Consider the following 14,376-nt stretch of genomic DNA (forward strand, 5'->3'; position numbering starts at 1 on the left):
GTGTGCTACATCGCACGGTGCATAGTTTAGATGAGCGACGAACTACATAAATAATGAACTGGGTCCGCCACAGCACACACATAGCACTATGTGAAAAATGGGCGGCAGGAAAGCCAAAGATTTTTATGTCCGAATCAGGAATGCGGGTTTAATTTACAACATGCAGTCTACCAAGAACAGAAAAAAGTTTAATGTAGAGAAAAAGGAAGAGAACGTAGAGCCTGACATTAGTTCAGTAAGTAAAAGCAAGAGCGGAGCGAAATTTTAGAGAGGCGTATAATGAAACCGCTGGAAACAGCAAATTACAAGAATGATTCGAACGAGCCTGACTGGGAAAAATGGACGACAACAAACAAACAAATTAAAGAACAGAGAGCTGAAGGAGCAAGCTGTGTTAAGTCAAAGTGTGCATTCGCTTGCTAAACGGCAACACTAAAGCCGCCGTGAGACGTAAACACATGAAACGGAAGGAGTGGTACTCACTGTGCTCTCGACCGTCCACTGCTTCGTAGCTAACTGACGAGACGCCCACTGGCTGCCTCTCTCCCCACCCCCGTCACCCCCACCCTTCCCGTATGCTACATCAGCACGCGCGTCTCAAGCATACGGGTATTCCCGGAAAGGCAAAACGAATCGCAGGCAACAGCGAGTTGTTCTCACCGGTGGACGAAATAAGCGCCGCACAGCGCAGTCGCGCTGAAGCCACTGAAGTGTTCATGCTGAAGTTTTCAAATCGAAATACAGCCATACAACTTACAGCACAAAAACTGGCATAAGAATTTTGTACAGGTTTCCATCGTGAAACTTTTGTTCCAGCCGACGGGTATAATCACAGCTAAAATTAACTTAACCCGTACTATTATTAAAGTAGGTTACACGATACACATCTCGCGTCTCTCCAGTCTGGCACGTTGACAATACCGGAAAATAACTTCGATAACGTCAGTACGTAACATAAATAAGTGCGTTACTGCGCGAGGCGGACCATCACTTCACCGAATTATCCACACCCAAAAATCTACGGCCGGCCGATGTGGCCGAGCGGTTCTAGGCACTTCAGTCTGGAACCGTGCGACCGCTACGGTCGCAGGTTCGAATCCTGCCTCGGTCTTGGATGTGTGTGATGCCCTTAGGTTAGTTAGGTTTAAGTAGTTCTAAGTTCTAGGGGACTGATGACCTCAGAAGTTAAGTCCCATAGTGCTCAGAGTCAAAAATCTACGTCCCTAGAACTCAGAGCCTTAAAGACCTGGTTAGAATACGGACTAGTACTTGGTCTAGGCACCATCAGTATGCACTCTGTGCAACCCAGTCTATATCTTAGCCATCAGAGTAGCGAAACAGACCACTGTAGTAGTAGTGTGCTCCCAGCTTGGTCGAAGACAACAGTTCATTCTACTTCATTCTACTACTATTTCCGTAGCCACATCACTAACAAGAAAGACGAAAACTGCGAATAACGGGAGCAGAAATCGGGGTTCCTAGGTATTTCACCACCTACGTCTATACGTCTACCGAAATCAGCATCACACACTGAAGGAGGTGGTCCTCTTTGAAATTTCAAAAAAAAAATTTTTTTTGCTTTAAATGTTCTCTGGAATATCTACTTTATTCTAATGTTCATCACAAATTCGCCAGAAACTCCGTTATCGAGTTATAAGGCGACTTGTGAAATAGTCTCCGAAAGCCATTCACAGCGGGGAAAAAAATAGCCGACATCGCGGCCAATGTGGCAGCATGTAATTTCAGCGACGGCCTAACACACATTATGGAAATTATGAACGTGATCGGACTTGAGATCAGACCAGCCTCTTACAACTCCTGCACGAAAGAGAAAGACATGCATATTGAGTGAGCAGAGCTACGCATAGCACGAGATGACCACAGAGGGCAGCACGAGCACCATAGCCACGAAGAACGTGGAAGAGGACCTCCTCTTGGATCTGGAATGATTGCTGTATGGTCCATGGATCGCTAACTAAATATGCAACAGAAAAATTTAAACGCGTTTTTCTCGAAAGCGTATTTTTCAAACTCACGGCAAACATAACTTGAGAACGCTACATACGATTTTGATCGGAATTTGATACTGGCATTATACACTAAATCAGCATACCAAGCCGTTTTGCAATATCTCCACAAGTCTATTTTCAGTGCACACTTTTGACTCGATTTTTTGGACGAAGAAAATGACATTTGCTTCGACACGTCACCATTTTTATAGAACTTAATAATTTTCAACTGTTCTACGTACACTGATTGAAAATTTATTTCTACAAAATTATTTTGTTGGAAGTCCAATAGCGGGGGGGGGGGGATTCCCGCCCAAGTACAATGCTCCGATTGCAAGGTGTCCTTCCACTTGGTGTAACGGTTACAAGGAACGTCCGATGTGAACACAAAAATGATTTCTTAAAGGGCTCATATTTACCGCTAACCACTCGTCACAGACGAGCATTTACAAGTGGGTAGGAGGGAGGGGACCTGGGGGCTGCAAATGCTCGTCTCCGACGAGCGGTTAGCCGTTAGCGGCAAACATGAGGGAGGTTACGCGGCATGCAGTCCACGTCCATCAAGCCTTTTGTGTACAGGACTCGATTGCATCACCCTTCCGGAGGCTGTAGCAATAGCACACCATAGTTGGAATGAGGTCATGGTCCTATTCCTTTCAGCGCATAGAAGTAAATATCGGTCATTAGCGCGAGTCTTAGCTCTTGGTTATTCTTGACTGAGTAACAAATATGTCGATCCTATGGTTAGAAATTGTTACCACTCTTATGAACAACAGACTGACCCAAATCAAACCACCTAGCTACTTTTGTCTAAGTTTTACTTGCCTCCAATCTGCCAATGGACCTGCATCGAAGCTCATGGTGCTATGATGTTAACTGACCAAGCTATCGTAGCAGTGTTCTCTCTTTAAACTATTAACAATACCAACCTTCCTACGCTGCTTCACGCTGCTTTCCATCATGTACACGTGACGGAAACCGATTGCAGTGTCTCTGGCTTTCAGTCGGTAGTTTAGTGCAACGCAGCTGTATTAACAATGCACTCAACTTCCGCGTCAGTAGCTTTGTTTTCACGACATAATATTTATTTCCAATAATTTTTAGAAACAGAGTAGATAATAGTACCGCATAATAATAACGATATTTCGTTAGCTTCTCTGCAGAGTCTGCACTTTAGGTTTTTTTACTGGTGTCACGATCAAAGCCAGAATCGAGAAATCATCAACAGACTCAAAGTGCAGATCCCGCAAAGAAGCTGACGAAACAGCTAATCACATTTTGGACTGCTGCAAAAAGATGGAACGGGTAGAGTAGAGGCACAAGCATTTATGCCAAAATTACCTTCTGCTGGTGGCAAAGAACTGGTGCGACCACATGCCAGAAAAAATTGTCAAAAGCGAACGTGACAAATTACATCTACATCTACATCTACACCGTGATGTGCATGGCAGAGAGTACGTCACATTGTACCAGTTCTTAAAGTTTCTTCCCGTTCCATTCACGCATGGAGCGTGGGAAAAAAGATTGTCTGACTGCCTCTGGGCGTCACGTACGGAGTGTGGGAAGAATGATCGTTTGAATGCCTCTGTGCGTGCAGTAATTATTCTGATCTTATCCTCACGATCCCTGTGTGAACGATACATTGGGGGCTGTTGTATATCCCTAAAGTATTCATTCAAAGACGGTTCTTGAAACTTTGTTAATAGACTTTCTCGGGATAGTTTACGTCTGTCTTCAAGAGTCTGCCATTTTACACTACTGGCCATTAAAATTGCTACACCACGAAGATGACGTGCTACAGACGAGAAATTCAACCCACAGGATGAAGATGCTATGATATGCAAATGATTAGCTTTTCACAACATTCACACAAGGTTGGCGCCGATGGTGATACCTACAACGTGCTGACGTGAGGGAAGTTTCCAACGAATTTCTCATATACAAACAGCGGTTGACCGGCGTTGCCTGGTGAAACGTTGTTGTGATGACTCGTGTAAGGAGGAGAAATGCGTACCATCACGTTTCCGACTTTGATAAAGGTCGGATTGTAGCCTATCACGATTGCGGTTTATCGTATCGCGACATTGCTGCTCGCGTTGGTCGAGATCCAATGACTGTTAGCAGAATATGGAATCGGTGGGTTCAGGAGGGTAATATCGAACGCCGTGCTGGATCCCAACGGCCTCGTATCACTAGCAGTCGAGATGACAGCCATCTTATCCTCATGGTTGTAACGGATCGTGCAGCCACGTCTCGATCCCTGAGTCAACAGATGGGGACGTTTGCAAGACAACAACCATCTGCACGAACAGTTCGACGACGCTTGCAGCAGCATGGACTGTCAGCTCGGAGACCATGGCTGCGGTTACCCTTGACGCTGCATCACAGACAGGAGCGCCTGCGATGATGTACTCGACGACGAACCTGGGTGTACGAATGGCAAAACGTCATTTTTTCGGATGAATCCAGGTTCTGTTTACAGCATCATGAAGGTCGCATCCATGTTTGGCGACATCGCGGTGAACGCACATTGGTTCAAATGGCTCTGAGCACTATGGGACTTAACATCTTAGGTTATCAGTCCCCCAGAACTTAGAACTAACTAACTTAAGGACATCACACACATCCATGCCCGAGGCAGGATTCGAACCTGCGACCGTAGCGGTCACGCGGTTCCGGACTGCAGCGCCTAGAACCGCACGGTCACCACGGCCGGCTAAACGCACATTGGAAGCGTGTATTCGTCATCGCCATACTGGAGTATCACCCGGCGTGATGGTACGGGGTACCATTGGTTACACGTCTCGGTCACCTCTTGTTCGCACTGACAGCACTTTGAACAGTGGACGTTACATTTCAGATGTGTTACGACCCGTTGCTCTACCCTTCATTCCATCCCTGCGTAAACCTACATTTCAGCAGGATAATGCACGACCGCTTGATGCAGGTCCTGTACGGGTCTTTCTGGATACAGAAAATGTTCGACTGCTGCCCTGGCCAGCACATTCTCCAGATCTCTCACCAACTGAAAACGTCTGGTCAATGGTGGCCGGGCAACTGGCTCGTTACAATACGCCAGTCACTAACTACTCTTGATGAACTGTGGTATCGTGTTGAAGCTGCATGGACAGCTGTACCTGTACACGCCATCCAAGCTCTGTTTGACTCAATGCCCAGGCGTATCAAGGCCGTTATTACGGCCAGAGGTGGTTGTTTTGGGTACTGATTTCTCAGGATCTATGCACCCAAACTGCGTGAAAATATAATCACATGTCAGTTCCAGTACAATATATTTGTCCAATGAATACCCGTTTATCATCTGCATTTCTTCTTGGTGTAGCAATTTTAATGGCCAGTAGTGTAGTTCCTTCAGAATCTCTGTGACACTCTCCCATGGATTAAACAAACCTGTGGCCATTCGTGCTGCCCTTCTCTGAATACGTTCAATATCCCCTCTTAGTCGTACAGGTCCCACACAATTCAGCAATATTCTAGATGGATCGCATGAGTGATTTGTAAGCAATCTCTTCTGTAGACTGATTGCACTTCCCCAGTATTCTACCAATAAACAGAAGTCTATTACCTGCTTCAATCACGACTGAACGTACACTATGTGATCAAAAGTATCCGGACACCCCAAAAAACATACATTTGTCATACTAGGTGCATTGTGCTGCCACCTACTGCCCGGTACTCCATATCCAGTCACTCATTGATCAGTGTGGCCTGGCAACGGAAGACAGCAAAACGAAAGCTGAAATTTTAAACTTAGCATTTGAGAAATCTTTCACGTAGGATGATCGTACAAACATACCGCCGTTTGAGTCTCGGACAGATTCCCGTATGGAGGACATAGTGATAGACATCCCTGGGGTTGTGAAGCAGCTGAATGGGTTGAAAATAAATAAATCGCCAGGTCCTGATGGGATTCCAATTCGGTTTTACAGAGAGTACTCTACTGCATTGGCTCCTTACTTAGCTTGCATTTATCGCGAATCTCTTGCCCAACGTAAAGTCCCGAGCGACTGGAAAAAAGCGAAGGTGACGCCTGTATATAAGAAGGGTAGAAGGACGGATCCTCAAAATTAGAGACCAATATCCTTAACATCGGTTTGTTGCACGATTCTCGAACATATTCTCAGTTCGAATATAATGAATTTCCTTGAGACATAGAAGTTGCTGTCCATGCATCAGCACGGCTTTAGAAACCATCGCTCCTGCGAAACTCAACTCGCCCTTTTTTCACATGATATCTTGCGAACCATGGATGAAGGGTATCAGACGGATGCCATATTCCTTGACTTCCGGAAAGCGTTTGACTCGGTGCCCCACTGCAGACTCCTAACTAAGGTACGAGCATATGGGATTTGTTCCCAAGTATGTGAGTGGCTCGAAGACTTCTTTAGTAATAGAACCTAGTACGTTGTCCTCGATGGTGAGTGTTCATCGGAGGTGAGGGTATCATCTGGAGTGCCCCAGGGAAGTGTGGTAGGTCCGCTGTTGTTTTCTATCTACATAAATGATCTTTTGGATAGGGTGGATAGCAATGTGCGGCTGTTTGCTGATGATGCTGTGGTGTACGGGAAGGTGTCGTCGTTGAGTGGCTGTAGGAGGATACGAGATGACTTGGACAGGATTTGTGATTGGTGTAAAGAATGACAGCTAACTTTAAAAATAGATAAATGTAAATTAATGCAGATGAATAGGAAAAGGAATCCCGTAATGCTTGAATACTCCATTAGTAGTGTAGCGCTTGACACAGTCACGTCGATTAAGTATTTGGGCGTAACATTGCAGAGCGATATGAAGTGGGACAAGCATGTAATGGCAGTTGTGGGGAAGGCGGATAGTCTTCTTCGGTTCATTGGTAGAATTTTGGGAAGATGTAGTTCATCTGTAAAGGAGACCGCTTATAAAACACTAATACGACCTATTCTTGAGTACTGCTCGAGCGTTTGGGATCCCTATCAGGTCGGATTGAGGGAGGACATAGAAGCAATTCAGAGGCGGGCTGCTAGATTTGTTACTGGTAGGTTTGATCATCACGCGAGTGTTTCGGAAATGCTTCAGGAACTCGGGTGGGGGTCTCTGGAGGAAAGGAGGCGTTCTTATCGTGAATCGCTACTGAGGAAATTTAGAGAACCAGCATTTGAGGCTGACTGCAGTACAATGTTACTGCCGCCCACTTATAATTCGCGGAAAGATCACAAAGATAAGATAAGAGAGATTAGGGCTGGTACAGAGGCATATAGGCAGTCATTTTTCCCCCGTTCTGTTTGGGAGTGGAACAGGGAGAGAAGATGGTAGTTGTGGTAAGAGGTACCCTCCGCCACGCACCGTATGGTGGATTGCGGAGTATGTATGTAGATGTAGATCAGGGACCACATCGTGAGAGAGCAGAATGGGATGCTCGCGGAACTCACGGACTTCGAACGTGGTTAGGTGATTGGGTGTCACTTGTGTCATACCTATGTACGCGTGATTTCCACACTCCTAAACATCTCTAGGCCCACTGTTTCCGATGTGAAGTGGAAACGTGAAGGGACACGTACAGCACAAAAGCGTACAGGCCGACCTAGTCTGCTGACTGACAGAGACCGCCTACAGTTGAAGAAGGTCGTAATGTGTACTAGGGAGACATCTAGCCAGACCATTACAAAGCAATTCCACACTGCATCAGGATCTACTATTACAGTTAGGCTGGAGGTGAGAAAACTTGGATTTCATGGTCGAGTGGCTACTCATAAGCCACACATCACGCCGGTAAATGCCAAACGTCGCGTCGCTTGGTGTAAGGACCGTAAACGTTGGACGATTGGACAGTGGAAAAACGTTGTGTCGAGTTACGAATCACGTTACACAATGTGGCGATCCGATGGCAGCGTGTGGGTATGGCGAATGCCAGGTGAACGTTATCTGTCAGCGTGTGTAGTGCCAACAGTAAAATTCGGGGGCGGTGGTGTTATGGTGGGGTCGTGCTTTTCATGGTCGGGGCTTGCATCCCTTGTTGTTTTGCGTGACACTATCACAGCACAGGTATACATTAATGTTTTGAGCACGTTCTTGCTTCCCACTGTCGAAGAGCAATTCGGGGATGGCGATTCCATCTTTCAACACGATCGAGCGCCTGTTCACAATGCACGGCCTGTGGCGGAGTCGTTACACGACAATAACATCCCTGTACAGGACTGGCCTGCACAGAGACCTGGCCTGAGTCCTATAGAACACTTTTGGGATGTTTTGGAACGCCCACTTCGTGCCAGGCCTCACCGACCGACATCGATACCTCTCCTCAGTGCAGCACTCCGTGAATATTGGTCTGTCATTCCCCATCATCCAATATATTTCCAACACCAGCAGGGTTCCTAACTATCTTTTCTAGGTGTCTTTCAGAGAATGCATTTAGCAGAGATTCAAAGAAAGTCAAAAAAAGTAACAAAACGTAATTTTCCCATTTAATTGTTGGAGGATTAAAGTCTCCACCAATGATGGGGGAACTTCCGTACAAGTGAGCTGAGGTTTTCTGTGATGTCTTCGGTTACATCAGGAGATGAGTCTGGTGGGCTATACAAGGATCCAATCATCATTTTATGCCCACCCCTGATACTGAGTCTTGCCCAAACAATGTCACATGCAGCTTCAATTTCTATCTCGGTGGATTCGATTTTTTTTTTTTTTTGTCTACTGCGACAATACACCACCTCCACTTCCCATTTGCTTATCCTTTCGATATACACTTAAATTTTCCCCAGAAATTGCACTGCTATCAAATTCATGTTTCAACCAGCTTTCTGTATCTAGTATTATGTGAGCTTCGCTGCTTTTCATGAGCGCTTCCAGCTCTGGCATTTTGTTGCGAATGCTTCGGCAGTTTAACATTAGGATTTTAACTCGCCTGTGGGAGGCATTTATTTCGATCTTACACTGGTACTTCTGGATTTCCTACAACTATCAGTACCTGGATTGGATGGAGAGTCGCCTAATCTAAAACACCCTTGTGAGTACCCGACACACAGTCAGCTACCTGAGTAGCACCCTCTGATTTGAAATGCACACCCGACCTATTTAGGGGAACCCTGCAGTTCTCAGCCCTATGGCGCAAGTCCGGGAAGTCAGAGCCTAGCTTGTCACAGAACTTTCAGTCCTTCCACTCGACTCAGAACCAAAGGGCACGATCATTTCTGGGGACAATTGAAACTCCACGCACAAGTCTAGTCTTTTCAACTGCAGGATACACACTGGGCGCACCTGTGTCCTTTCCCGTCTCTTGCTGCCATTTCCCTAAGGGGTACCACCATTCGCCGTACGTTACCTGTCGACGATGAATAGACCCCTACCCTTTTGCGTTTGCGTCCTCCTGGCACCGGACAAAACACTTTCCCCACAACAGGTGAAGTGAGTCCCACTGGCTCAGTTTCTGTGAAAGACAGCACCACGAACTTGTCGTTTGAGGGGATCCGTACAACACCCTGAGCTCTCCCTGGTCCCCGTCCATCCAATACAGGACGCCTAGATCTACCATCGACACGCCACGCACAGTCAAGTGGATGGGTAATGACAGATCCTCTACTTTCTGCGGAGGAGGCAGGATCCACAGGAGAGGACACTATTTGAGGCTTATTGTAGGGCTTTCGACTTCACACAGACAAATGCTGGAACACAGTACACCAGACATCATAATTGTGGACAAAAGGAACGTATAGATAATTGACATTGCCATCCCAGATAATAGCAGAATCGATGAGAAACAACTTGCGGAACCTGCCAGATACGATGACTTGAAAATCGAACTACAGCGACTCTGGCGTAAACCAAGTTCTCGGCACACTGGGAGCAATGCCAAAAGATCTTAATGGGCACTTGAAAACCATTGCCACTGATAAAATATCCATGTGACAACTATAAAAAGGCACTCTACTGGGATCTGCACGATTTATCCGCCGATACATCGCGCAGTCCTAGACGCTTGAGAAATATCGAGCCAGTGATAAAATATGAAAACCGACAAAGTAAACTCATTTACTGTGTTTAATGTTATCAATAATATGTATAATAATAATAATAATAATAATATCATTTAACATCCCATACTATCTATCACCCATTCGACTGGCTGTATATCCTACCTCCGTTTCATGTTCACTATCGTCATATTGACGTCTTCAAATTCAGTCTATTCCCTTATCCATTTACTTGTTTTTCTACTTTCTTCCTCCCATAGTGTGGCAAATGTAAGACCGCTATAGGGTTGGAGTTCTTTAAGTAAAAAGTTGATTTTCCTATTCGGTTAGACGGGCGAGGCAGTACAAACACCGTTTTCGAGAGTTTGATCTTTTGCTTTGCATATGTTCCGCCCTGGTACACTCACCGATTGGAAATTCTCTCCTTCAGCACCGTCCAGTAGCGACAATGATAGTCTTTGTTCGGCATACATAGTGGGTTTAAAACCCTGGCACCTGCCTGCATTGGCAAGGGGTTACGAGCGTGCGGGAAAATACCTCTCCACCCTCAACCCCGCCCCCTTCAACAACAATGAGCTCGCTATGTATTTTGGGCGCATGCGTCATAGCAGTCAAATGAGAGGAGCATATCATTATCGTGCACAGTGGACGTGTTTTTGTGTCCTCTGGGATGTCCTTCATCGGATGGTCGGCATTTCTGCAGACTGTACAAAACACAGAATTTAATCGAAAGAGGTACGTGTCGGTTCAGAAGCGGGGATAATTCTGTGAGTTGTCCTAAAATGAGCCATGTTGTCAATACGAAAGCTGGTCTAATATTGTTTTCCATTTAGTCGCTCCTTACAACAGGCCTGAGTAACCGCATTCTTATTACACCATTGATAAGGAGACCATCTGGCAATCGGATTTTTGTAATTTTGTTTATATTTACGGTATGTGAAGTTCAGAATTCAAATACCCAAAGCAGTTCTGTGCAGCTCTCAAAAATTCTCTAGAAAATTAACTTTAAAAATTTCCGAGGAACGTTAATGCAGTGAAATTAAGATTATTTTCATGACAGCCCGCCTGGCTCACTTGGTAGCGTACGGCAATGATAATCGGGTAATCAATGGATCGTTGGTTCGAAACCCGTTGTGTTCTATTTTTTATATTTCTTTCGTTCAATTCGAATACCTACATCACTCAAATACAAAATTCATCAAATATATGCTAATTAAAACATAACTAATTATTTTATGACAAATTCACATCCGCTTTTTTCTAATTACATACAGCACGCAAAATTAGTTTTCATACCAAATATAAATTCTTAGCTACAGATATTATATAAAAGATTATTAAAAAATTTGTAACTTTTTTAATTCAAACAATCTTTGTACACAATCTTGTATCAAAGACCGAGAAATAAGAATTTATATTGCAATGTTTGCCGTATGCAATTAGAAACAGTAAGTAATGTACTCCTCATAAAAAAAGATAAGATGTCTTTATTAGCAAATAGTTGATTAATTTTATATTTAATTGATGTAGGTATTCGAACTTAAGGAACAAAATAAAACTAAAAGAAGACCATAGCGACACTCCAACGAATGATATGTTGATTATGGGATTACTGTCTCTGACGCTACTGAGTGAGCCACTTGGCCCGTAGTGGAAATCGCCTTATCTTCAGTGACCTGAAGTTCCTCGGAAATCTTTAAAGCCAATTTTCTCGAGAACTTCTGAGAGTTGCATAGAAATGCTTTGACAGAATTATATATTTTGAGTTCTGAACTTCTCCTACCACACACATAAAAATTGCAAAAATCTTATTGTCTGTTGGTCTCCTTGTGAGAAATGTGAGTGTCCTCAGCGATGGAGAAGGGAGAAAGTCAAAATCACCCTCTATAAATGCTACAGAATAAACTTGAAAAGCCACCACCCCTTATCTGTAATATCTGTTTGAATTCTAGACTTATTCTACGTTGAAAAATAACTCCGAAAGACAATTCGCGCTATTCATACAAGATAGGGCCTACACTACATCGTTGCCACGAGAAAGAAGACTGGCGTTCTACGGATCGGAGCGTGGTTTGTCAGATCCCTTAATCGGGCAGGTAGGTTAGAAAATATAAAAAGGGAAATGGATAGGTTAAAGTTAGATATAGTGGGAATTAAAGAAGTTATATGGCAGGAGGAACATGACTTCTGGTCAGGTGAATACAGGTTATAAATACAAAATCAAATAGGGGTAATGCAGGAGTATATTTAATAATGAATAAAAAAAAATAGGAGCGCGGGTAAGCTACTACGCACAGCATAGTGAACGCGTCATTGTAGTCGAGATAGACACGAAGCCCACTCCTACCACAGTAGTACAAATTTATATGCCAACTACCTCCACAGACGATGAAGAGATTGAAAAAATGTATGATGCCACAAAAGAAATTATTCGGATAGTGAAGGGATAGTAAAATTTAATAGTCATGGCGGGCTGGCGTTCGATACTAGGAAGATGAAGAGAAGGAAAAGTAGTAGGAGGGGGTAGTAGGAATGGGGGTAAGGAATGAAAGAAGACGACGCCTGGTAGAATTTTGCACAGAGCGCAACTTAATCATAGGCAACACTTGGTTTGAGAATCAAGAAAGAAGGTTGTACACGTGTAAGAAGCCTGGAGACATTGGAAGGTTTCAAATAGATTATATAATGGTAAGACAGAGATTTAGGAGCCGTTTTATATTGTACGACATTTCTAGGGGCAAATGGGGAGTGGACCACAATTTATTGGTTATGAACTGTAGATGAAAACAGAAGAAACTGCAAAATGGTGGGAATTTAAGGACACGGGACGTGGATAAACTGAAAGAACGAGAGGTTGTAGGAAGTTCCAGAGAGAGCAATAGGGAACGATTGACAAGAACGGTGGAAAGAAATACAGTAGAAGAAGAATGAATAGCTTTGAGAGATGAAATACTGAAGGCAGCAGAGGATGAAGTCGGTAAAAAGACGAGGACTAGTAGAAATCCTTGGGTAACAGAAGAGACACTGAATTTAATTGATGAAAGGAGACAATACAAAAATGCAGAACGCGAAGCACGCGAAAAGGAATACAAACGTCTCACAAATGAGATCGACAGGAAGTGCAAAATTGCTAAGCAGGGATGGATAGAGGGCAAATGTAAGAATGTAGAGGCATATATCACCAGAGGTAAGACAGATACTGCCTACAGGGATGTTAAAGAGACCTTTGGAGACAAGAGAACCATCTGTATGAATATCACGAGCTCAGGTGGAAAACCAGTTCTGAGCAAAGAAGGGAAATCAGAGAGGTGGAAGGAGTACATAGAGGGTCTATACAAGGGCGATGTACTTGAGGGCAATATTATGGAAATGGAAGAGGTCGTAGATGAAGATGAAATGGGAGATATTATGATATTGTGTGAAGAATTTGACACAGCACTGAAAGACTTAAGTCAAAACAAGACCCCGGGAGTAGACAACATTCCATTAGAACTGATAGTCTTTGGAGAGCCAGCCATAACAAAACTCTGCCATCTGATGAGCAAGATGTATAAGACAGGCGAAAAACCCACAGACTTCAAGAAGAATGTAATAATTCCAATCCCACAGAAAGCAGGCGTTGACAGGTGAGAAAAATGCCGAACTATCATTTTAATAAGTCACGGCTACAAAATACTAACACGAATTCTTTACAGGTGAATGGAAAAACTCGTAGAAGCCAACCTTGGGGAAGATCAGTTTGGGTTCCGTAGAAATGTTGGAATACGTAAGGCAATACTGACCCTACGACTTATCTTAGAAGATAGATTAAGGAAAGGCAAACCTACGTATCTAGCATTTGTAGACTTAGAGAAAGCTTTTGACAATGGGGACTGGAATACTCTCTTTCAAATTCTAAAGGTGTCAGGGGTAAAATACAGGGAGCAAAAGGCTATTTACAATCTGTACAGAAACCAGATGGCAGTTATAAGAGTCGAGGGACATGAAAGGGAAGCAATGGTTGGGAAGGGAGTGAGACAGGGTTGTAGCCTCTCCCCGATGCTATTCAATCTGTATATTGAGCAAGCAGTAAAGGAAACGAAAGAAAAATTCGGAGTAGGTATTAAAATCCATGGAGAAGAAATAAAAACTTTGAGGTTTGCCGATGATATTGTAATTCAGTCAGACACAGTAAAGGACCTGGAAGAGCAGTTGAACGGAATGGACAGTGTCTTGAAAGGAGGATATAAGATGAACATCAACAAAAGCAAAACGAGGATAATGGAATGTAGTTAAATCAAACCAGGTGATGCTGAGTAAATTAGATTAGCAAATGAGACACTTAAAGTAGAAGAGTTTTGCTATCTGGAGAGCTAAATAACTGATTATGGTGGCAGTAGAGAGGATATAAAATGTCGACTGGCAAT

General features: G+C 43.9%; 1 protein-coding gene across 7 annotated transcripts in view; it reads right to left on the minus strand.

Annotated features, from left to right (window-relative positions):
- Window positions 1-14,376, minus strand: part of LOC126248911 (battenin) — a 247,016-nt gene that overhangs the window by 182,459 nt on the left and 50,181 nt on the right. The window contains exon 1 of one of the 7 annotated variants that reach the window (XM_049950395.1): window positions 484-509. The exons of the other annotated variants lie outside the window; for them this stretch is intronic. The gene's annotated coding sequence lies outside the window, so the exon portion shown is untranslated. Of the gene's footprint in view, window positions 1-483; window positions 510-14,376 lie in introns of those variants that run through there. 7 annotated transcript variants of the gene reach the window in all.

The sequence above is a fragment of the Schistocerca nitens genome, chromosome 3 (assembly GCF_023898315.1).
Source record: "Schistocerca nitens isolate TAMUIC-IGC-003100 chromosome 3, iqSchNite1.1, whole genome shotgun sequence".
Lineage (NCBI taxonomy): Eukaryota > Metazoa > Arthropoda > Insecta > Orthoptera > Acrididae > Schistocerca > Schistocerca nitens.